Consider the following 25336-nt stretch of genomic DNA (forward strand, 5'->3'; position numbering starts at 1 on the left):
GCTGCGTGGCCATCGACACCAGTTTGAACCAAGACCGATCTGTGTCCTGTGGTCCTCAAAATGTCCATACACGTCTGGGCTCAGCACAGGCACGCACGGCACCCTGCTCGCCTCCAGTGGGGCTCTCTCCTGCCAAGGGGGATGGCCCTGAAGTCCGTTGAGATTTCCAAAGCTCTACAAAGTCGCCCTTCCTCCTGCTTGTTCAGAAGGCCTAAAGACCTGAAGACACCAGTGAGAATTGACCTAGCCTCTTAAGGCAGCTCAAACACCTAAACACAGGAACGCTGGACCTCTCTGCCCTCGGGAGCAGTCAATAACCCACTGGGCTAAGCAGAAGGCACAGATGTCACATCCAGAAGCCAGTGGCACTCACGTTTGCATTCCAGGAGCCGCCCTTGTGAGTTCCTTCAAGGCTTCCAAGCCCTACTTGATTGTTTTCATCGTATCTCTATAACATCAGAGACATTATATCTCATGGTATCTATGAGATCGTCTCTACTTTTATGAGCACATATGCTCCCTGACTTACCATGGGATGAAACTGTTCCAATAAACCCAGTGTAAGCTGAAAATACCCTAAATAGAAAGTGCATTTGACATAATTGTTTCAACTTACAAATGGGTTCATCCAGAGGCAGCCCATCTCAGGCCGAACAATGCACTGAGTGTGACTAGTTCACACCATCACAAGGTTGAAAAAAAAATCACAAACGTAACCATTGTGAGCCAGGCACCATCTGTATTACGGCTCCTGTCTTCAGAGACAACACAAACCTCTTAGACAAGAATCACAATTTATAATCCTCAAAATGTTAAACTTAGTTTAACAATCTACAGGTTCAAACAAAGCCAAAGTAGGCCCACAAGACCGTTTGTGTCATTCGCTAAGACACACGACTCTGTCAAAACCCTCACCACAGCCCCTCAGGGTGGGTCCCAGAGGCAGGTGAGGTTTGTAGCTATGGACACTAATGAAACCAAAATCAGAGTACGCAAGTGCAGTCAAGTCATATGAGTTCTCCACTAGCATATGCACAAATGTTTATCAGCAAATCTGATCTTTGCTTTACCTCCCTCCCATGACCTAAAAATGAGTCCACCACACACACACACACACACACACACACACACACACACACACCCCACTTCAAAAACATAATTCGTACTTGCAATCAATTCTGGGTATTTGGAATAGACCTAATGGGTGATTAAACCTCTCCTCCAACCCTTTGCTTAGCCTTCTTAGAGGATGAAGGATTTTGCCTAACACAAGTCAGCATATAAAAGATCTTGTATAGAAACAGACTTTCAAGTGGTCCTCATTATAGCGATTCAACTAATATACAAAGGACCCAACACACAGCACAATGTCTATTAGAAGAATGATTAATTTGTTCCCCTCAAAATCCTAATATCTACACAGAAAAAATACCCGATACACATTTTATCATTCTTTACCAGTATAGTCATACAAAGGAGTATCACAAAAGCAAAAGAACACATTTGGTTTGACTCGCAGTTCTAAATTTAATATAAAATTGCTAAAACCACCAAGACAAACATGACTATGAAATATTTAACGATCTTCACCTAAATTCAAGTCACCATTCAACCACCAATACCTCTGCTCTCCTTACAGGAACTTTCCAAAAGTAAATTCTGGAATTAACAGGACAAATTTTTCTGGTGATAGAAATGAGGAAGAAATTGGTTGAAGGCTGTTCCTTGGCTGTCAAACTGTTTCTCAATATTTTGTAAAATAAAAACATCAAACAGATCTTTACATTAACTTACAATCTATCAAGCAATACTGGAGCAAGCTTTAAATATTAGCCACATTCTGTCAGGGCTGACTCACATTAAATCAGCATCAGTCTCATGTCTTGCAGCATCCACAGCTCATCTTCTCAAAACCGCTTAAGATTTCATAATTAACTCAATTAAACAATGTAAGTCATCTCCTTGATCTTTGACATGAAGGGGTAATTTTCCCCCAAAATAGTACCTCTTTCCTTGACATGATTTAATCTGTGGTTAGAGTATTTAACAGGATTTCTTTCCTTCTTAGAAAATAAAATATACACCTGTCCAATATGAAAAACACTAACTGGCCGGGCGCGGTGGCTCAAGCCTGTAATCCCAGCACTTTGGGAGGCCGAGACGGGCGGATCACGAGGTCAGGAGATCGAGACCATCCTGGCTAACATGGTGAAACCCCGTCTCTACTAAAAATACAAAAAAACTAGCCGGGTGAGGTGGCGGGCGCCTGTAGTCCCAGCTACTCGGGAGGCTGAGGCAGGAGAATGACGTAAACCCGGGAGGCGGAGCTTGCAGTGAGCTGAGATCCGGCCACTGTACTCCAGCCCGGGCGACAGAGTGAGACTCCGTCTCAAAAAAAAAAAAAAAAAAAAAGAAAAAAAAGAAAAACACTAACTGATAATGCTATAGCTTAACCAGGTCAAAAGCGTTTTTTTTTTTTTTTAAGTTAAAAAAAGAACCTAACTGCATCTTTGGACCTTATATGAGGTAGTGTCCAGGGTCACTGGGACCCCCACTTGGCCAGTGCAGCTGGGTACCAATTAAAGACAAAACCCAAGCGTTCACTCAAAGCCCCTTCCCAGCTGTTCATCCTAGTGGAAGCCATGGGCAGAAAGGAATGTGGCATTCTACGGAGGGCTTTGGGGAATGGCTGCTTGAGAACATCAAAGTGGCTCACATCCCCCGAGTATAAAGCCAGTGACTGCTCTCAGCTTCAATGCAGCACCATCCACAGCAGCCAACGTCCGGAATCACCTGAGTGCCCGTCAACAGGGGATGAAGGGAACGTGGCCTGAACATACAAAGGAGCAATACTCCACCACACAGCTGAGATCCCTGTCATCCGAGACAGGATGGATGGAGCTGGAGGACATTACATTAAGCAAACAAGCCAAGCAAAGAAACGGAGCATGTTCTCACTCATAAGCAGGAGCTGAGAGCAGATCTCATGGAGACCAAGAGTAGATGGTCAACAGGGCCCAGCAGAGCCCACTCATAAGCAGGATGGGCAGAGGCTTGTAACGGGCACAAACACACAGCCTAATGGGAGCACAAGACCTACTATTGATAAATCAGCAGGGGGATGGCAGTGGATCATCTACTGTGTGTTTCAAAACAGCTAGGAGAGAGTAACTTGAACATTGCCAGCATAAGGAAAAGAAAATACTTAAAGTGAAAGACATCCCAAGTACCCAGATTTCATCAATATAGGGATGAATCAAGATATCACATGCACTCTGAAAATATGTACATATATTATGTATCAACAAAAACAAAAACCAATGACAGAACCATTTGCAAAGCACGTGCAGGAGAAGAGTGGGAAGCCTGACATGGTGTGGCTGTGTCCCTTCACCCAAATCTCATGAACTCTAACCCTTTGTTGGAAGTGAGCCCTGGTGGGAGGTGACTGACTCATGGGGGTGGTTTCTAATGGTTTAGCACAATCCCCCAAGTGCTGTCCTTGTGAGTTCTGAGATCTGGTTGTTTGGAGGTGCATGGCACCTTCCCCTTCACTCTCTCCCCTTTCAGCCATGTGAAGACACGCCGGCCTCCCCTTCACCTTCCACTCTAAGTTTCCCCAGATGTAGAAGCCTGTACAGCCCACATAACTGTATGCTGATTAAACCTTTTTTTTCCTTATTACCCAGCCTCAAGTAGTTCTTTATAGCAGTGGAAGAACAGTACAGTCCTCAGGACCAGCAATGTTTTCCTTCTACCCAGCAGCCAACAAGGTCCCACACCCTAGCTGGTTTTCCAAAGCTTTGCCAGAATGCTGAGGCTGTTTTGGGGATACTAACTTTCCCCATCTCTGGCAAACCAGATGGGGCATCCTATTTGCCTCTTACCACCTTTCTCAGACAAACCCCACCTCTGAAACAGCCTCCTTGAGCAGCAGCAAAGCTGAGTATTCCTTGCAATTCCCTTCTTCTGAACAAGTAAACATCTTAAGCTTGTCTTTCCATCTTCCCAGCTCATTGAAAAAAATATCTTATGCTTTCTATTTTCCTAAAACACACACACGGAAGAGAAGTGCCGTGAGGGCAGGGGCTCTTGCTTTCCCGGATCTGAGCCTGGCCCTCTAACACTAGCCAAATTCATACTGACACGATATCCAGAAGCAGAAATGCAAATATCCCCATGACTTCAAATACCCTAAGGATCTAACAGGCCAAGTGGCCCATGTAATTATGGTGTGCTGGGCCATTCAACTGGTGTCCAAATCCCTTTCCAAGTGAGCTCTTTAATTTTGGGACTTTTCAGACAGTTTTGTTGTTGTTGTTCTATTTTGTTTTTATTAAAGGGATCTATTACAGTTACAATCAAGAATATCCCAGGCCGAGTGTGGTGGTTCATGCCTGTAATCCCAGCACTTTGAGAGGGCAAGGTGAACGAATCACCTGAGGTCAGGAGTTCAAGACCAGCCTGGCCAACATGTTGAAACCCCATCTCTACTAATACGAAAATGAACCAGCCATGGTGGCAGGCACTTATAATCCCAGCTACTCAGGAGGCTGAGGCAGGAGAATGGCGTGAACCAGGAGGTGAGGCTGCAGTGAGCCAAGATCACGCCACTGCATTCCAGCCTGGGCAACACAAGACTGTCTCCAAAAAATAAAAATACACCAATACGCCCAGATAGTTCTTCACCAACGTCAGATACATCAGTTTAAAGAAAAATAATATGAAAACATGTTTTTAAATTTCAGTGTTGAATTTAACCATATCTTTTAAGATACGAAGATAGAAGTTCCCCAAGGATCGGGGGAGAAAAAAGCAGTTAACAAAATGTTAAAACGTCAGGAGAAAAACAAGGATGGGGTAAGACCTCAAGGCAAAACTTTTTCTTTGCACTTTGATTTCAAAAGAACAGAGATGCCCAAAATATGAACTCTCCCATCTGCATTTTATATTCCTCTACGTCCTTTGAAAGGCTGGAGATGGGATCCCAGGTTCCAAAGTGCCTGGTCACGGCTCACATCAGGCGACATCTTTCACAGCCGTTTACTCCTCTGACTGTGCCTAGAGAGCTCTGTGGCCCAATTTACACAAAAAGGTCCTAATTTACACACGTTCATCACTTTGAGCAGAGTCTCAACAAATGAGACAAATATTGACACTCCACAGAAGCAAGTACTCTCTTCCGAAAAGTTAAGTGTGAGGTTCCCATGAGCCAGGCAGCTTGGTTACAGAAAGCACTGGCTGACTTGATGGTTTAATGTTAAATGCATTTAAAATGTTAAGTGATCCGGCCCCCCTCCCAGTGGGTGTGTACGTTGAACTGGCTGCAGTACTGATGCACAGACCAGCTGGTTTTACTTCAAGCAGAGCACCCCACACCCAGGAAGAGGCCTAAGGACGGCATCGAGGTCAGGACAGTTCTAAGGAGAGCTGCAGGCTCAATGCCTCGTCTGCAAATAGTCTCTCATTTCAGAGGAAATCACTGAACAGAGTTCGTTACATGTGAATTTTAAAAATTCCTATTTCTAATTTCATCCCATTAGAACTCTTGAACAGATGTGCACCTGCTCCAAGTCAATGAGAGGACACTCGGATAGTCCCTCACAGGTCCTCGGCCTTCGCCTCCCACCTAGAGAACGTCGGCTCAAGCTGATCACAGCGCACTGCGATTTTCTATAATATGCACGCCTGCATCTGAGCTGAGATGTGAATGTCTGGAATGTGCCTGCCAGGCCCAGGAGGAACTGCAGCAGCTGTAGGGACATAAGTTGCTAAGGAATCCGATTTGGAGGGAACTCGAGGCAACTGAAACTAGTTCCACTGGTTTTTCTTGGCAAGGCTTGACCAGGCAAACTGTTATCACTGTTAATTCATGGTAATTGGGATGGGGACTTAACAGTAAGTAATTAGAACAATTATAGAATTTGCTACTCAATTACAATGGCACAGATTCCTGAGAATGGAAGAACTGTTGCCCAGGAATAGAGTTCAACAGGTCCTCCACATGCCCCGGGATACATGGCATTTCCATGCACCCCTGCTTTGGTCCCCCGCCACCTGATCTCGGCCATCTGATGGCATCACTCCCCACAGCTGGAAACACCTGACCTCTTGTCACCCTCCCATCTGCCCTGCCTTCCTCCAGCCCGGGATATTCAGCGATGCCCACATACAGGACCAGGAAACCAGGGTTATCCTAAACCAGTGACTGCATTCAAAGTCCTCCATGGCAGGACAATCACCAATGGCCAATACTCCCAGAACCTTCCACCTCAAAACGGGAACACATCAGGTTTCAAGCTGACAACGCTGCATTCTCTTTGCCATGTACACACGGAGGCATGTCAGGTTCCACCTAAAGGTATCAGGTTTCACGCTGGTCAGGAGCCCAAGCCTAGTCACTCTGCATGATCTCAATTCACCATCCACAGAGAAGCCTGCAGTTTTCCTCTGGTGTACAGTGTGGATGGTGCATGCATTTCCTCTGAAAACTTGGAGATGGGATCCTGGCCAAAGAGGCCAGTCACCCCAGCCCCTGCAAGACCCAGACGTGCCCCTCTGCTGTCTGCACACAGTACCCAAGTCTAGCAGTGCTGACTCTGTGGCAGAATAGTTCTGGGCCTGCAGAGGACGCGGGGCACAGAAACCGTGCAGCCTGGCTGTAGCCAGAGGCCTAAAGGATCCCCATGAGGCTCTCCAGCCAAGGTGCCATCACCACAGGCAGAGCCATTCAAGAGAACTGCCAGCCGAACTGGAAATATCCCAATCTGCTGAGCCAACACAGAAAGACAACAGCCACCTACAGCTGCTGAGCCCCGAAACATGGCCACTGGGCCTGAAGGGCTGAATCCGGTATTTAATCTGTGAAGTTCTTTTCAAATGTGTTTGGCTATGTAATCAAATCTTCATTCTAATTAAATTTAAAGGAGCCTCTGGCTATGGGCACCCTTGTCGGGCATCACAGCTCCAGGGAGTAAGAATGGGAAGGAGAGGCCCAGAGCCTCTCTGCATTCTCCACCCTAATTCAACACGTCATCATAAGGAAAGGCACTCCAGCAGTAGAGGTGTGCATGGGAAGAACTGGGTTGGCCCTGACACAAGCATGACCCCCATGACATCACAGCTGCCTCAGCCAACAGGCAAGACAATGATGCCCACCTGGACAGGTCACCGGATGTGATGATGCACCCCAAGCCCTAGTCCCACAGCAGCCAGAGACCACCCGCTGTTCATCCCGGGTGAAACAGGCAGAGCTGTCCGAGCCCTCAAAATCAGGAAGAATTAAAGAGGTAATTCCCGCGATTCCCACAACACACACGACACTCCTCGGAGACAGATACAGGCTTCGCTGTGAAAGTGCAGAGGACGGTGCAGTCCCTAGGCGGGCTGCTTCTTCCAACTATCAGGGAAGAAACCAGATCCATTTCCTTCTAGGAGAAACATTTGTACCGTCATTAGACAGAAGGTGGCTGATGTTATCAAATCATGAAGCACCGCACAGCTGTGTCTCCAAGGAGGGCCTGGAAACTTGCAGCCACCTGCATAGAGGTCGCAGTGCTTACAATGGAGATACGTGTGACTGAGGTCTGGCTTCCTCAGGGAAGCGAAATTTGAATTTTCATCACTGAGGAATTGGTTATTTACAGTCACTCACCCTCAATGCAGAAGAGGGCTCAAAACACTGCACCAGACTTCAACACTCAGGGTTAGGGTCAGGGTCAAATTCACGAGTTTTACAAAATGTATTTACTTGGGATGCCAGAAGAGATGTAGCTTCACACCGCCCCAGCTCCAGGGTTTGCTTAGCCCCTTCACCAGTGGATCTCACCAACAGATGACACATCCACACCTCGTCCATGGCAGCACAGAAAACCACTTGGAAGACAGCCACTCCCACCAAGCTTCCTGACTTTGGTGTTTAAAATATGCATCATTTAAAATCTGCATCTCATACGTGAGATTACACTTCTCCGAACAGACATTGTGATTGTCATTTCACCCAAAAGGGCTTTAGGAAATGACACGCGGCCCAGGCGCCAGAGGTCGCCGGCCGCCTTACTCTAGCCTAATTCCTTTGTGCCTGTAATGGAGCCTTCACAGATACAGCCCAGTCACATTAATGACCATAAGAGAAGCTCAGGGCATAGATGAACTCAGTGCTGAATTTTTCCATTTATCGCCCTTTTGTTTTATCCAGAAGACAACTGAGAAAGGTTGGGGCAGATCATCTCAAGTGTAATGACTCCAGCCACTTTTCGCCCCAGGTCACCCCTCAGTCACACGCTTTTGAGAAACCAAAGTAATTCTGTTCTCTTCACTCTGGGTTCCAAGTACTAAATTCCTCCGTTTTATCAATTAGATTATCAAGCAACCGTTTGTAATCTGGACTGCAATCTGATACAAAATTTAAAGCTAATTTAGGTTGCGGTAATAGCTCCTATTTACGTTATAGACAAGGCATGAATGAAAACTTTAATCTGTTCATAGGACCAATTTTGTAAACAAACCAATTATTCAAGCAATGATTGCTTTCAGTTAGATGCAAATTTCTTTGCTCATAAAAGATTTTCCAGTAGGAATTTTTAAATCCATGGTCTGTCTTTCCTGAACCTGTCTCTGCACCTTCCCCTGAGTGCACAGCAGGACTTCTCAGGGCATCCTATCAGCAGGCCCACTGAAGAGAATAAGCCCGCAGCCCCCAGCCTAGGAATCAAGTCTGAGCCCCAGCAGCCCCTCGTCTAGCTGGGGCTTCCTCACCAGCACAGCACCCAGGTCTTCCAGGTGAGGTTTAATGCCACGTGTGCGTGGAAGGTAGAGTGCTGGAAGGACCACAGTGGACATTCAACAATGCAAATTCCCTCCTGGAATAGCCCAGCAACCCTCTGTACTTTCCCCAAAGTACCCATGCCAGGCAGGCGTAGAGAGCCTAATGGGGTGCCTAGGAATCAGCATTTAACACGATTCTGATGAATAAAAAAGTTTGAGAGGTTGGTCAGCGAGAGGCTGCCGTGGCCTCCACTCATTTGCAGGCTCTGAAGAGACACAGATTCAGGTAACAGGCCAGACAGGACAAGGATGGGCAGGACAAGGATGGGGAGGTGGAGGGCAAATTCCATGGACCACCAACCACCCCGCCATCCCCACTGAGACTCCGTGATTTAAGGAGAGGCAAAGCCAGGGAGAAAAGATGCCCGCACCACTCGAGGGACTGAGATTTCACCTAAAGCACGCAGCATGTGGCTGAGGGCCAAGGTTGGGCAAGCCAGGAGCACAGAACGGGGTTCCCAGGCCCAGAGGTGTCCCCCACACCCAGACCCCGTGCAGACCTCCCAAATACTGCCTGTGTCTCCTGCCTGGTTTATTTCCTCCCCTCCTTCTACTCTGTTGGTTTCTCAGCCACAACCCACCACCACACACCCCTCTCTACAAGCTTGGTGGAGTGAAAAGAGCGGGGGTGGGATAAGATCTGGGCTCTGGGGCCAACGTCCTGCCTGAGACATTAGTTCCAACCCACCTAGCTGTGATGTGAGCCCCCGAGATTTCTCAAATATGAGATGGGAAGATAACTGAACCCACTCACTAGGACGGCTGTGGAGACTGAGATCACATATAGCCACACCTCGGCGTCCAGCACACGTGGGACCCCAGTCGTGTTGCCCCTGATGGGAATCCCTCTATGCCCCCTCTGCTACCAGAGCCAACTCCCAGCAGTAGCTGTGGAGGGTGCATCCTCTATTTCCACTCCACTCACCTCCCATCACTCCACGCAGTGACTAGCCACGCAGCAGCCACCAGCAAATCCGGCCCCACTGGATAACCGACTACCAGCACCCCCTCACTTTGGACCGTCTTCCACTTGCAGTTCCGAAGCAGGCCGAGAAACCGCCCTCAAGGGCAGTCACCTGTTCCTTATTGCACGAAATGACCTGCCACGCAGAACCACCAGCAAATCCAGCTCCACCATCCAGGCTCCTGTGGATAACCGAACCCCCAACCCCCACCTTGGGGCGTCTTCCACTTGCGGTTCTGAAGGGGGACGAGAAACCGCTCTCAAGGGCACTCACCTGTTTCTTATTGCACGTAATGACCAGCCACGCAGGGCCACCAGCAAACCCGGCTCCACCTTCCAGGTTCTGGTGGGTAACTGCCCCCCTCCCCCGCTTCCTCCTGGGGTGTCTGGGAGGCTCAAACTGCCCTCCAAGGGCACTCATCTGTTCCTTATTGCACTAATACCTCCTTTATAGAAATCCACTTTGACTTCCAGCACTGCAGGTGTGACCATTTAGGAATCCTGCTTGCAAGCTCCAAGAGCTTGAGGTCACGTACACCTCACCAGCATCCCAGAGACCCAGCACTGTCCCACTGTGTTCAAATATTCCAAAATACTCCTTCAAAATGCTACTGGCATTTCGTTTGCACATTAAATGCTAAAAACCTTCAAGTGAAACAAGTATCTTCAACAGTTTGATACAACGACATGTGAGTTACACATCTGCTAAGTTGTAAAGCCTCATGCATTTATAACATTTTATGTATGGCCAAATGGTTCATTAACATAAATTACGGGAATCTCTAAGAAACAGGTTTTTTCTGGCATTAGATGACCAAAGGAAAACTGGGTTCTGGCGGGCTTGTGGGCCTGTAGAGGCAGACATATCCGCTGACACAATCAAGCTCCTTCCCACTGATGTGGCCTCATCCCAGGCCCCTCACCCGGATGCCCGCAGGCCCCTGGAGGAGCAAGCTGACCTGCCCACATTTCTCAAATGCACAGCTGTTGCTCACACTGCTGATGGAGCTCAAAGCACGAGCAGGCCACCACACTAAAAATACCACGCAGCGTCCACGGCAGGTGACGGTGGTTTTCACTCCATCCCAAAGCCCCATGTATGAGTTTACAACCATGATTACCACATGGATTTTTAGACCCTCAAGGCATACTTTTTTCACTTTTATGCAGCAAAGTTAAGACTATCACTCAGATATAGGCTCTGAAACTGTAGAATAATTATTTGGGAACAGAGCCTCTGCCAGATCAGGATTAGCACTTGGGACAACACCCCGTGACCTCGGTCCACATAAACCCATCCAGACCAGAAGCCTCCCGCACTGTAATTTCTGTGGATTTCTGTAAATGAGGTATTACTGCAATAAGGAATAGATGAGTGCCCTTGGAGGGCAGTTTCTGAGCCTCCCAACCACACGGCCACATTCAGGCTGAAGCCACACCACCTCCAGAAACACTGTCCGTCGCCGAGGTGTGCCTGGCTTCTCCCTTTTTCCAGAACTTAACAAAACCTGAAAGGACAGGTCTGTGTAGAAAAACACAAACTACTTGTGATTCCTCTGCCCAGTTCAGGCTGTAGGAAGCTTGTTTCAGCCCTCACCATGTTCTGACTGTGGCTTGGTTCCCATAAGAAATAAAGTCAGAATTCTAGTCCCTGTCTCCTGGGCGATGTGGCAGGCATACATACCTTCAGTTACATGAGGAAAGGCGTGGCGAGCCCCCTTCCTTCAGTAAAACTGTGCAGTTCCCAGAACCCTGACGCCATCCTCTCACGCCACTGTGAACACCTGGACAGAGCACATTTCAACCCGTGCACCTTTGTGGGCTAGTTTTCTATTTCTCCACTAAATCACCCAAAATTTAGCGCCCTAAACACTGACTTATTTTCTCACATTTCTGGAAGCTGGAGTCCAAAACAGGTCCCACCAGCTAACGTCGAGGTGTTGGCAGGGCTGGCTCTGGGGAAGCGACCGTCTCCTTGCCTCCCACAGCCTCTAGAGGCTTCCGCATCCCCTGGTCCATAGGACACCCCCTGTCTTCAGGAGCCACAGCGGTTCTGACTGCCCCTCAACAGGAGGACGAAGAAATGTCAGGAGCCCGGGCTGTAGTGCTAGGGCAAAGCCTCCCCCACCCTCCCAGCTCTTCACACCCTCCGGTGTGAGTTAATATAGATTCCACTTTAATTAGTGTCACCTGTTTAAGGGGTAAGTGCCCAGCTGTGAACTAGTTAACCTCGCCCACACAAACCCTGAGAATAAACTCACAGGCCATGGACCACTCCACAAGCAATAAGTGACCACCTGCTCAGGGACCTCCATGCCCCAGCAGAGCCCTCCGGTACCTCCACGTGAGCTCAGACTGGCGGCAGTGGTCTGCAGCGCCAGAGGGCCCTGGATAAAAAAGACAGCTCCCATATTGGGAGACACCCACCCGCGGTTGGGTTCCCGGTACTTTAAGTAGCCCAGGTGGACAAGCCGCGCTGCATACAACCCCATCACCAGAATAACGGCTGCACGTGGCGAGTGCACGGGTGGCCACCACTCAGCCCAGCTGGCCGCGCTAAGCACATCTCCACTGTGATGCCCAATCAGACTCAGCTGCTGGCACAGTCCCGGCATCGGCCCCCAAGAACATTCTGGATCACAATTCAGAGTAGTGATTGCGATCAGGGCCACACGTGTCTGAATATATTTACAGGAGGACGCCACAGCTGGACTGAGGACGCCACAGCTGGACTGACGCCACGGCTGGATCTGGCTGGACTGAGAGCATTTCCCACTGTACATTCTTACAACACCACTTTATTTGCACTTCATTAAACTTTTATGGCTTTTTTCTGCTTATCTACTTTATGGGAGTGTTTCTTGTTCTTATGACTGCAGTGATACTTCAAGCTACAACTATCAATGTGTAAAATTAGTTTGGAAGGCGCCTTATCATTAAACATTTCACAAGCAAGCAGTCAGAGGCACCTAACCCGGAGGCTTCTTTTCTTCTCTGAGCCAAACCTACCTTGGACTCAAAGAAAACAGCACACGGAGAGGGGCTGGATCTCCAGCGCCCATTTCTAGGGGACCTCCTGGGGAGCAGATATGGAGGGAGAAGCCCTGGGCTATGGCACTGTCATACTAAAGAGAAGTCTATTTTGGGTAAATGTAAGCACCAGACTTAAGAGATTAAGCAAACCATGAAAAGAAACCACTAACCACAGCTTCTCCAAAACAGAACTAAACTCCCTTTAGTTTGAATTGGAAAAGCAGAAGTGATGCTCAGTATCCAAAAAAAAAAAAAAAAAAAGACAAAATATCTGAACACAGGAGAATAAACAAGGGCCACTGTCTTTTCCTGTGTCAATGGGAGTCTCGCATCTAAGCTGGATTTAGAAGGTTGCTACTTTGGACTGAAAGTTATCCCCAACCCTAGTTTGTAAGCAAGTGGAGTAGAATGCTTCAATTACTTCAAGGTTTAGCGGTAAAGCTCTGCAACTCTCACAACCATTTTAATTGGTGTGAATTTTAAAGTGACTCAATCTGTTGGCTGGAGTATCTAACGGCTTAACCATGGGGTCATGTTGCAAAATTGTTCCAATTACTTTTGTTTTTCCTACTGAAGATGCATTTGAACGTTCTTGTAGTTTGCAATTGGCTGGTTCTGATGTTTGGTCCTGAGGAGGCCCAAGTACCTGGAGAGGAAGAATCTGAAACCTCAAGCCACTCGAGTGCTGTCTGGGGAGATGGAGACCCCAACCCCAGGGCCACTGACGGACTCAGCACGAGCGCAGTATTTGTAAGTATTTGCCACTTACAAAACAAAATAAGCACACACCCCTAGGTGTGCACACACGCCCTGTACACGCTCATGTCTGCCCATACCAACACCAGCACACACCCCCAGGTGTGCACACAAGCTCTGTACACGCTCACGTCTGCCCGGGCCAACACCAACACACAACCCCGAGGTGTGCACACACGCTCTGTACACATCTGTCCCCGCCAGCACCAGCACACACCCCCAGGGGTGCACACACGCTCTGTACACGCTTACGTCTGTCCATGCCAACAACAGCACACACCCCCGAGGTGTGCACACACGTTCTGTACACATCTGTCTCACCAATGCCAGTACACATTCTGTATGCACTCACATCTGTCCCTGCCAATGCCAGCACACATCCCCACGGTGTGCACACACACACACGGTGTGCTCTGTACACGCTCACATCCCTCTCTGCCAATATGGAGACACACTCCCAGGGGTGCACACACGCTCTGCACATACTCACATCTGTTCCTGCAGCCTGAATCAAACAGTCACGGAGAGGCAGAGGAGGAGGAGGAGGAAGGATGCGATGGGCACCGAGGTCCTGGGCCGGTTCCCCTCCGTACCTCGGGAGAGACACGTCATGTGATCCTGACATCACTCACCCTTCCGCCTCCATCCTCCATCCTCCCACATAGATCAGGAGGATGCCCACTGCACAGAGCTGTGATGAGCATGAACAGAAGATAGCAGAAGCTCACACCAATGTACTGAGCACGGGGCCTACGGAGTGCTTCTTTCTGCTGTGGCTGACATCATCAAACAAGAGGCTGACACGAGAATGTCACTCGCTGAGAAACTGAAACGTGTGACCCAGGAGCCTGTGAAGGTCTAAGAACAAACCAACAAACCAAACGGTTTTGTTTGTTTTTCAAACACCATAGCCTGTTTTTTCTTTTTTTTCAGGCTCTACCTTGGGTATCATTTAGTTTAATTTCAAATTAAGTCAAATAAATACACAAAATCACAGGACTGAGCATGGAGCTTTGTTTCACTTCATGTCCTCCAGCCTTTAGGACACGTTAAGGAAAGACATGATTCCAGGATTCCCATTAGAAAGGCTGCCCTGAGGCACCTGCTGGGGCAGCCAAATTGCAGCACTTGATGCTGCCCCCAAGCTGCTTGGATGAAGCAGAAGATTCTGGAGGTCTCTTCTCTTCTGCCCCTCGCCCAGGAGAGAAGGTGGGGGGAGAAAAGTGAGAGAAGACAGGAAGAAGGAGGGGGGAGAGAGGGAGAGAGGAGGGGAGAGGGAGGGAGACAAGAGGGGGGAGAGAGGGAGAGACGAGGGGGGAGGGAGGGAGAGAGGAGGGGGGAAAGAGGGAGAGAGGAGGGGGAAGGAGAGAGGAGGGGGTAGGGAGGGAGGAGGGGCATGTTCCATCCACCAAGGCAGCTGCACTGCAGAGAGAATGGGGGGTGTGTTGCTTCTCAGGAGAGCAAGTTCAAGCTGTTTATAATTGTTAGCGTAAACAGTGACCAGCTGAGGACAGGGCTGCAATTGGAGATGACAAAGTTTTATTTTCATAATTGATATTGGGGACCTGGACCTAAAGCACCGTGCCTTGCCCTTTTGCCAGAGGGGCCAATGCCTCTCTATACTTGACTCTATTTGACTAAATACCCGATATTGACTAGGAATTATGATGTGTAGGATAGCCCCTACCACAGCAACATCAAACTCATGTTCTAAATGCAATTTGCTCAGGGACTGGCTTCTAACTGTGGGTGGGAATGTTAAGCCCAGTCCAGTTCAATTCAATAAGCATTTATCAAGAAACTCCTAGACCAAGAGCTGTGTTAGACACTGGGTATGGGGGTGATGAGGATACGAAGATGTGGAATTAGAACTCAAGAAGCTCAAATGCTCTCATTTAATTCCCTAATGCAATTACCTAGCTTCAACCTCATGGCTGTAATGTCTAAATTCACTTTTTCTTTATTCCAGTTCTACATAACAAAGCATAAATAATCACAGAGGAATGATTCTGTGTTGGACTATTCAGTGGGCAGAGAAGAGCATTCTGACCGGCGTGAGACACTGTCTCCGTTCCCAGGGAGCCCGTGAGGTGGCTACACGGAGCACACACGTGAAGATTCAGGAGCACAAGCATCAGGTGATGGGAGGGGCACGGAGGCAGCACCAGAAAGATGTCTGCCGAGGGGCCGCTGCAGCCAGGCTGGCCGGGAAGGTCACGGGAGGGGGCGTAGGCATCTCCCTCCAGCCGCACTTGGTTTTCATGAGGACGCGTGCAGGGAAGGGAATGACACCGAAATGCTGTGACGCTGAGGGGAGGAGGGGAGGGACACAGTGCTGAGGGCTGGCCACCACCCCTTGCGTCCCTGCCCCTATGAACGCTGCCAAAATCAGCCCCAACGGAGAGAAATGAGGAGGATGAAAGAGGTGGACAGACTTGGCTTCCATGGAATTCACAGATTCCAGTCATTAAAAATCCCTTCTGAGTTTTCATCTGGAAAATTTTGCAAATGTATTTAGGGACAAGAGGCAGAAGATGAAGCCAACACAATTGGGCTCAAACCGCCGCCCTTCTCGTTCTCTCTGCATCCAGGACCCTCCCTGGGACCCTGAGTGAGAGAACCCGGAGCTGCCCAGCCCAAGGGCGCGGCCCCTGACCAGAGGAGGGAGTCGCACGGCAGAGCCCCCAGCACGTGGATTGCAGGATCTGTGCTATCTCAGTCCCAGGACCCCAAGCAGAGAAGGCCTGGGGCTCCCAGCTGAAGTTTTGCTGTCTCCTCTGTCACCAAAGTCGAAAAGAACTGAGTGGGACCAACGCCGCACCTGACGGCTCCTCGGTGGCTGCCGACGTGGCCCTCAGGCTGCAGGTGAGACCTTCTAGGGGAGCCCAGACAGCGGCGAGAATCACAGCCACGAGTGCACCAGTTGCCCCAAAACTCAAGCATAGCCTGAGGAAGGCAGTGCCCGCTCAGATCCCCGTCCAGGCTTGTGTGGCACACTGGAGATGTACACAGCACCAGAACATGGCACTTTAAGTGGCTTTGTGGGGTGTAGGAACACAAAGTGGGGTCTCGAGTGGCTCAGAAGTCACTCCTACCAGCCTGCGGGACCCGGACGGCCCCTTTGGACGTGGCTGGAGTCTCTTCAAGGCGGGTTCCAAAGTCCCAATGATGAGGTGAGCATCGGTCTTGCTCTGAGGAAGGCCCCTGACAAGTATCCTGAATATGCAGGCACACAGCGGGCTGACTCATTTGAAGGGACCTGCTGAGCCACGAGCCAGGGACGATTAGAGAGAACTCGACTAACACACGAACCCTGCCCAGGCACCCACCTGGGGCGCCCACGAGAAAACTACGGAAGCTGTGAAGACGGAGGTGTTCACGGGGCTGGGAGAATCCTGGGAGAAGCCGCACTGGGGACCGGGAGGGACGGAGGGCTGGGCCCCACAAGCAAACGAGGGAGGCACTCGGTGCCCTGTAGACCCCTCTGCACCCACAGCTGCAGGCCTGGTTGGCAACACGACCTTGTCTGCAGGGGCCCAGGAGCACGTGTGTTTGGCAGGAGCTGCCCTCCTGGAGCCGCACTAGTGGTACCGTCATTTTAGAGGCAGATACCTGATATCAGCTATGACAATCAACCATGCCACCCTGAATTACAGCCGTGTCCTCAGCGGGTCACTCTTTATGCTGACAATTACAAAGAGTTTGAACTCGCTGTCCCAAGAGGCAACAAGCCCTTCATTATCACGGCCGCAAGCCTCTGTGCAGCCCTCCACCCCCGCCGTTTCCCGTCGGGGCAAGTGAAGTCCCATGACGGTGACTCAGAGCCAGCCCAGTAGCTTCAGTGCAGGAAAAATCACAAAAACTCAAACACATCCTAAACATGGGCAGTTGATAGGAGCCGATTCCTCAATTCAACCTGTTCGGAGGCTTTCTGGGCTAGCACAGCTCTGATCACAGGCTTGCGCTTTCTGCTCCCCGTGAAGGGCGGCGAGGAGGCCGAGCTCTGCCATTCTGCAGGCTCCGCTAGGTGGAGCCTGCCCTGTGGCCTCGGTGGCCTGTGCCAGACAGCGTGACCGTGGCCCGCAGTAAATACTCGGCACAGCGGAGCAGGCTTGGGGAAGAACAGAAAGTGACTTCTAAGCCTGCAGAAGACGCTAAGCCACGCACGGCCTCACACACACTGCGTGTCAATGGCCGCTGAAGCAGGAACGAGCTCTTAATAGTTCCAGTAAATGCAAAGGCCGCCCTGGAAAACTGCGTGAACCTTTCTGACTACTCACAGGTAGGGAGCCACTGCCTGAGACACGAAGGTAAAGAATCAACCTGAAACTGCATATTATAAAACTTATTTTTAAATCATGGCGCTTAATTTAAAAGACTCCCAAAGAATACTGCATTAGAAAGTGACAGAGTGAAACCGTGAAGCTGACCACAGGAGTCCCTGGAAATTTCACCAAATGTTGTGTCAAAACTTGGAAACAGAAGAACCGCACCTGATGAAACATTCGATTAATCACTCGCGTCCTCCCCACATACTAAGCTATGTTAAAAAGTGTTCCAATGGTGGAGAGGATGATATTTCTTCCGATTTCGCAGGGGATGTACACCACCCCTGTGATGTGGTTCCTAATATCCAGGGGGTGAGAGGATGATATAAGTCTCAATATTGCAGGAAGTATACACTCCCTAGTGATATGCTTCCTAATATCCAAGGACGGAGAGGACGATATCACTCCCAATAGAGCAGGAAGTGTACACCCCTTCTGTGACCTTGTTCCTAATAGCCAGCAGCGGAGAGGAAGATATTACTCCCAATATTGCAGGGGGTGTACACCCCCTTGTGATATTGTTCCCTATATCCTGGGAGGGAGACCATGATACTAGTGACAAAATCGCAGGGGGTGTACACACCTGTATCACACACTGTGATATTGTTCCGAATATCCAGAGGGAGAGAAAATGATATGACTCCCAATATCACAGGGTGTGTACATCGTCCTGTGATATTGTTTCTTATATTCAGGGGGAGAGGATAATATTATTCCCAATATCGCAGTGGTTGTACACACCTCCTGCGATATTGTTCCTAATATCCCAAAGGGGAGAGCATAATATTTCTCTCAATATGACAGGGGGTGTACACCTCCTTTGTAATATTGTTCTTAATATACATCATGAGAGAGGATGATACGACTCCCAATATCGCAAGAAGTGTACAGCCGCCTGTGATAGAGTTCCTAACATCTAGGAGGGGAGAGGATGATATTACTGCCCATGTTGCACGAGTTGTAAAACTCCTTAGATATTTTGCCCACAATCCTGAGGGGAGAGGATGATATTGCTCCCAATATCGAAGAAGGCGTACACCCCTCATGACACTAGGTCCAATATCCACGTTGGGAGAACGATGACAGTATGCCCAATATCGCAGGGGATGTACACCCACCCTGAGATATTGTTCCTTATGTCGAGAGGGGCAGAAGATGCTATTGCTCCCAATAACGCAGGGGCTGTGGCGGTACACCCCTCCTGTGATATTGTTCTTAATATCCTAGGGAAGAGAGGATGATACTACACCCAATATAGCAGGGGGTGTACACCCACCCAGTGATAATGTTCTTAATGTACTCCACCTCCCACCACCAGGGATATTGGTCCTAATATCCAGGGGAAGAGAGGATAACATTATGTCCAATATCGCAGGGGAGTGTACACACCCTCTGTGATGTTGTTCCTAGTATCCAAAGGTAGAGACGATGATGTTACTGACCATATCTCAGGGGGTGTACACCCTTCTGTGATATTGTGTTTGACATTCAGTGGGGGAGAGGATAACATTAATCCCAATATCGCAGAAGGTGTACTGGCCCTTGTGATGTAGTTCCTACTGTACAGGGGAAAGAGAAGAATATTGCTCTCAATATCGCAGGGGGTGTAACCACCCTGCCCCCCGTATATTGTTCCTAATATGCAGCAGAGTGGAGGCTCATAGTACTCCCAATATCCCAGAAGGTGTACACACACCTGTGATAGAGTTCCTAATATCCAGCGGGAAAGAGGCTGATTTTACTTTCGATATCGCAGTGGGTGTGCACCGCCCCCAAACCCGGGGTATCGTTCCTAATATCCAGGTGGGAAGAAGATGACATGGCTAACAATATCGAAGGGGGTGGACACCTCTTCAGTAATGTGGTTAATAATATCCAGAGGGTAAGTGGATGATATTACTCCCAATAAAGTAGGAACCGTACAGCCACCCTGGGATTTTGTCCTTAATAACCACAGGGGAGAGGTGATATTACTACCAATATTGCAAGGGTTGTACACTCCTCCTATGATATTGTTTCTGATATCCAGGAAAGGAGAAGATGGTATTATTACCAATATTGAAGGGATGGACAACCCCCATGGGATATTGTTCTAAAGATACAGGTTGAAAGAGGATGAGATTCCATCCAATATAACAAGGGATGTACATCCCGCCTGTGATATGAATCCTAAAACCTAGAAGAAGAGAGAATGACATTGCTTCCAAAAACACAAGGGGTGTACACCCACCCTGTGATATTGTTCCTGTCATCTAAAGGAAGAGATGATGATACTACTCCCACTACCGGAGAAGGTACACACCCCCCTGTGATATTGTTCCTCATAACCTGTGGGGGAGAGCATGATATTACTTCCAATATGACAGTGGCTTGACACCCAGTCTGTGCTATTGCTCCTAATTTCCAGTAGGTAAAGTATGATGTTCCTGCCAAGAGAGTAGTGGGTGTACAGTCACCCTGTGATATGTCTCCGAATATTCAGGGAAACACAGGATGACATTACCCCAAATCTCCGAAAAAGTGTACACCCATTGTGTGATATGGTTCCTAATATCCGGAGGTGCAGAGGATGGTATTCGTTCTCCTGTCGCAGGCTGTGTACACACAACCTGTGAAGTTGTTCCTAATATCCTGAACAAAAGAGCCTGCTAATAATGGACACATATTGCAGGGGGGAGTAATTGGCTATTACGATCCACATCGCAGGGGGGTGAATTGCGATATGGGGAGTAATAGCAACCCCTCTTCCCCCCCTCCGGCTATTACGATCCACGTCGCAAGGCAGTTCAGGACACCAGCCCTGCCCGAACCTTGACCCAGACAGAGGGTGTCATGGGACCACCTCTGGGTGGGTAGCAGCTCAGCTCTAAGGTATCCCTGCTGCCAAAGATCAACTGTTCCTGCTAGTTTGAATCTGGATACAGGGCCTCTCTTGGTGAGACAGATGACCATGCGGCAGACACCCTGAAATCTAGCACGACAGAGCTCAACGCCCCATGAGAGGCACCATAGCATGCAGACTTTGCAGACATACTAGCGAAGGCCACAGCAGGCCCTGAGAGAGGAACAATCTGACCAAGATCCTGGGATCCTGCCGCACAGCCCTTAAACCAGCGACTGGAAACTGTTTCCCTAAAGAGCCAGGAGTCAGTATTTTCAGCTTTGCCAACTGATCTTTGTCTCCAGGATGCAACTCTGCCATGGCTGCACGACAGCAGCCTTTTGCAGGTGGCTTGTGAAGAGATGGGCATGACTGCACCCCCATAAAACTTTACTTATGGACATGGAAACTTCTCAGTGTCATGAAGCGTTATTTGTTTATTTGTTCAACCATTTGGAAATGTAAAATCCATTCTTGATTCACGGGCCACAAGAGCAGGCAGGGACAGACTGCTCCTTGCCGACCTCTGGAATGAGCTTAGAGAAGGAAATGACAGGCTGAGCCAGCGCAGCCTCTCACAGCAGATTCGCTGCAGGAGGGTGCTTCTTAGCAACCACTTCTCATCCTTCGTCTTGGCTTCAAGTGCAGTTCAGGTGGAGAAAGAGAGAACAGAACCGGTCTCAGCAACAAGAAGGAAGGAGATTCAGGGTCAAGCAGCCGTGTGGATCGATCACACTTAACATTCACACCAAGAGGAGCACAGGCAGCACCAGCCCAGGGGGGCCGAAGTGGAGGCTCTCTGGGGTGGGGGACCTCTGGGTGGGCAAGATTCTCTACCTAAAACTCATATAGAGGTTCTACACAGCAGTAGTTACAGAAAACACACACTAAGAAAAAGACCAAAATAAAAATAGGACACCAAGTTTAGCCAATTGGGTCTCACAAGCCAGTAGGTAAGAAAGCCCAAGAGGGCTCACCAGAGGCGCTGGGGGTGGGTTCCTGTCTGCAGGGAGCCTGGGACAGCCCATTCCCTCAGATGAGGACCGAAGCTTTGGGGAGGAAGCTGTCAGAGTCACCCAGTGAGCTGATCAGAGCTGGAGCCACAGAGCAGGGGAGGAGCCCTGGCCATGTCCCCGTGCGGGCTGAGAAGCTGGGGTGGGGGCACACCCCCAGGGGCAGATGCAAACAGTGGACCGTGGGCCCTCCTCCTGCTCAGAGGATGCTCAGCTCCCAAGGGACCACCAAGGCCTGGAACCCAGGGACACACCACCTGACCATCATGCCCAGGACTCCTGGACCAGGCAATGTCCAGTACAGGCAGGCAATCTGGGCTTGGGGCCAGGACAGGGGTGGATGGTCCTGCTAGGCAGGCCTCCTTCTCCCTACCAGCTGGGCTGGTTGCACTGTAGTTTTGGTTCTGGCAACATATTGTTGCCCACTTTGACCACACCAGTCCCTGGGTCCCTGGCTAGGCCCATTGCTGTCCAACCCACCTACACAGGCCCCACACACCCAGTGTCCATCAGACTCCTGTCAGCCAGGAGTACCCATGCTCATCCCCTGAAGTATCCATGGGAGCCTGCATCCCACAGGGACCCACAGCTCAGGGCCAACCTCCTTGGGGGCCTCTAGGTTGTGGTGGTTGGGGCGGGGAAGCGTTGACCTCCAGCCCTCCCATCCTGGCCACTGTGTTTTGTGGGGATCATTCAGTCCTGGGAGCTTCCTGGGGACCCCAGAAGGAAGAGAACGGGGTGGTCGTGGCAGCCTCAGCCCCAGACTCTGGGCCCAAGTGCAACAGTCTTTCGGTTCTGGTTTGATCTGGGTGGCAACAAGAGGTCTTGTCATTCACACAAAGATTGGCTTCAATATAATGCATCAAGGGACTGTGGAGGACACAGATCAGCCTCCAGGCCAGTTACACCTGGTGACAGCCAGTGCAGGCTGGGGAGTAGAAAAGCTGACCCCTGACCTCCCCACCTACTCTGCCCACCACAGTGGGCCAGGGATTCCTGACTTCAGGCAGAGGCAGACAGCACAGTTGCTGCCTCCTTTGATCCCATCCCAGGGCCCACAGGGCCTGCAGAAACCTGGCAGGGGCTGAGTTGGGAGAATCAGGCAGGGGGATGCCAAGTGAAGAATGTGAGGGACTGGGTATGAGGGGCACTAAGGGCACAGGGTCTGCTTCCCCTGGGGAGGTGGCAGTGAGACATAGAGTAGCCAAGCCTCCACAGGCACCACCCTGCTGCCAGGCACACGTGGTGCCCATATCCACCCCAACGGCTGCAGGAAGGTTCTTCATCAACAAAAGGGGAAGACGCGCCCACACTCACATAGGCATTGGTGCCCACACACATCAGAGAAGAAAATTACTGCCATGCTCAAGGTGTGGAGAAAGGGTCAATGTCCCCTTCCTCCCCATGATGGGTCCAAAATTACCTGCTCCTGCCAGCACCCCCACCGCCAACCCCACAAGCTGCTGACCTCCAGCACAGTGCCATGCCACGTGCCAGGAATAGCTCAGCGGTACATCCCAAAACGTGCTATCCTGGAGCGGCTGTGCTGGGCAAGGGACATGCTTCCTAGTCACAGAGGTTTTCTTTCTTTACCGCTCACCGGCCCTGTGCTTCAGTTTCTCCCACTGTGGCACAGTGTAAAAATCCCATCTTGAAGGCTAGGAACCCAGAAAGGTCACCACACCTGGTGAAATGGGGGGTGAAACTCCCTGCCTTGGACCTCTTGCTCCAGGACTGATATCCATTGGGACATGGCCAGGCCAGCATCCTGGGGACAGCTGCATTCCTTGCCTGGGGAACCTTGCTCCCAGTTAGGGATCACTGGAGTTGAGGCCCCTAATGGATTGGGGGAGGCACAGAGGTTGAATGGAGGTAGCCCCATCATATGGGCCTGTGTAGACCCCAGAAAACAAGCATTGAGTTCAGACTCTTGTGTGAAGCTGGCCACATGAAACTATTTGGGCTTTGGGGTGTGACGAGGGCCTGGGGTCAGGGAACAAAGTGTTCTGGTTTGGACACGCAGGAGGTTCTCTGCAGCTCTCTCAGGTACAGGGTATGTTGCTAAGTATATGGTTTTAAAAACCCTAGGAGGAGGGGGCACCCAGAAGGAGCCCTGAAGTCAAGGGCAAGGTCCAGTCTTTCCACCTCCCCAACTAAAGACATGCTGGAGGACAGTTCTCCAGAGTTTCACAACAAAGAAGAGAAAAAAGAAATCAAAAAGACCTGGAGGATAGGCAAGCCAAAGAGGGCTGACTGGGATTACCCTGCCTAATCCTCAAAACAAGCCTTCCCTATCTGTCCTCTGGGCCAGGTGAGGAAACAGGTCACCGTAGGACATTCAGACCCTGGGCAGGCAGCTGGCAGCCTGGAGCCCAGGAGGTGCAAACACATTTTCACTAAGGCACGTCCTGCACAGCCCTAAATCCATTCAACCTTGAGTCAATAGAGCACATGCTTCTGTGAGCACAGGGTTGGGGCTAGGGTTACAGATTAACAGCATGTCAAGGCAGAAGAATTTTTCTTAGTACAGATCAAAATGGACTTTCTTATGTCTTGGTCTTTCTCCATAGACACAGTAACAGTCTGATCTCTCTTTCTTCCCCCCACACACAGAGTGTCACCACTGTATGTCAGCCACTGGGGGACAGGCTTCAGCTTACACCCACCTTCCAAATTCCACCCTCTCACCTTGGCAGAAGCTGGCCAGAAATTGGGGCTAATGGATGGGTGGGGTCTGCAGACGACACCGTGTTCAGGTCCCCATGATGGCCTCACACATGGGTGGTGGCCCTGCAGTTCCAGGTGTCACACACACGCCAGCCCCTGCTCAGGCCCTGATCTTTGAGGGGGAGCAGCAGAACCCGGGCACTGGCTCCACAGTGCCACTCACACCCACAGATGATTCTCCACACAGGCATCAGGTCTCGGTCCTGGCCACCTACCCCCACAGGGCCTCAGCTCTTTCCCGGGACTCACGTGGTCCTTCCTCGCATGTAGCTCTGGTAGGATCCATTGTTCTGTACCCAGGGGCTCTGAGGTGACAATGGCCACGGTCATGCAGAGTGCAAAGGCACTGGCTGGGTGCCCATTGTGGGGACCCTGACTGCAGCACTCCCAGACAATCATCGGGCATGCTGTCCCCCAGGCGTAACTAGGGCACCAGCGGTAGGAGTGCACTGCTCTGGACTCTGCAGGAGGAGGACAACTGTCACCGGATCTTGATGTTCTCCTGCTGGTGTCACTCTGTGCTTCTCATCTCCTGGTTGTAGGATTCAGGACAGACTCTCTGAACACCTTGTGAGAAACAGTAGAGTCCAGCACAGAAGAGGAGAAAAGCCCAGCTGCAAAGATGAAAAAATGGAAGGTGTGACATGGGCCTCCATTCAGATTCTGTATTTAAATGAGGTCTTCCGAAACACCTGCTCTCATTGGAAAATACTTCAAATATATATGTGTGTGTGTGTGTACATTTTTTTTTTTTTTTTTTTTTTTTTTTTTTTTTTTTTTTTTGAGACGGAGTCTCGCTCTGTCGCCC

The 25336-nt window shown here is 50.0% G+C and overlaps 1 protein-coding gene across 2 annotated transcripts in view; it reads right to left on the reverse strand.

Moving 5' to 3' along the window:
* The window catches only part of LOC105471031 (zinc finger protein 669-like), a 64293-nt gene that overhangs the window by 18747 nt on the left and 20210 nt on the right, over positions 1–25336 (reverse strand). Inside the window, exon 4 of one of the 2 annotated variants that reach the window (XR_011618756.1) lies at positions 24490–25142. The gene's annotated coding sequence lies outside the window, so the exon portion shown is untranslated. Of the gene's footprint in view, positions 1–18502; positions 25143–25336 lie in introns of those variants that run through there. The other variant, XR_011618755.1, reaches the window with a different exon arrangement.

This window comes from Macaca nemestrina (assembly GCF_043159975.1).
Source record: "Macaca nemestrina isolate mMacNem1 chromosome 14 unlocalized genomic scaffold, mMacNem.hap1 SUPER_14_unloc_3, whole genome shotgun sequence".
Taxonomy (NCBI): Eukaryota; Metazoa; Chordata; class Mammalia; order Primates; family Cercopithecidae; genus Macaca; species Macaca nemestrina.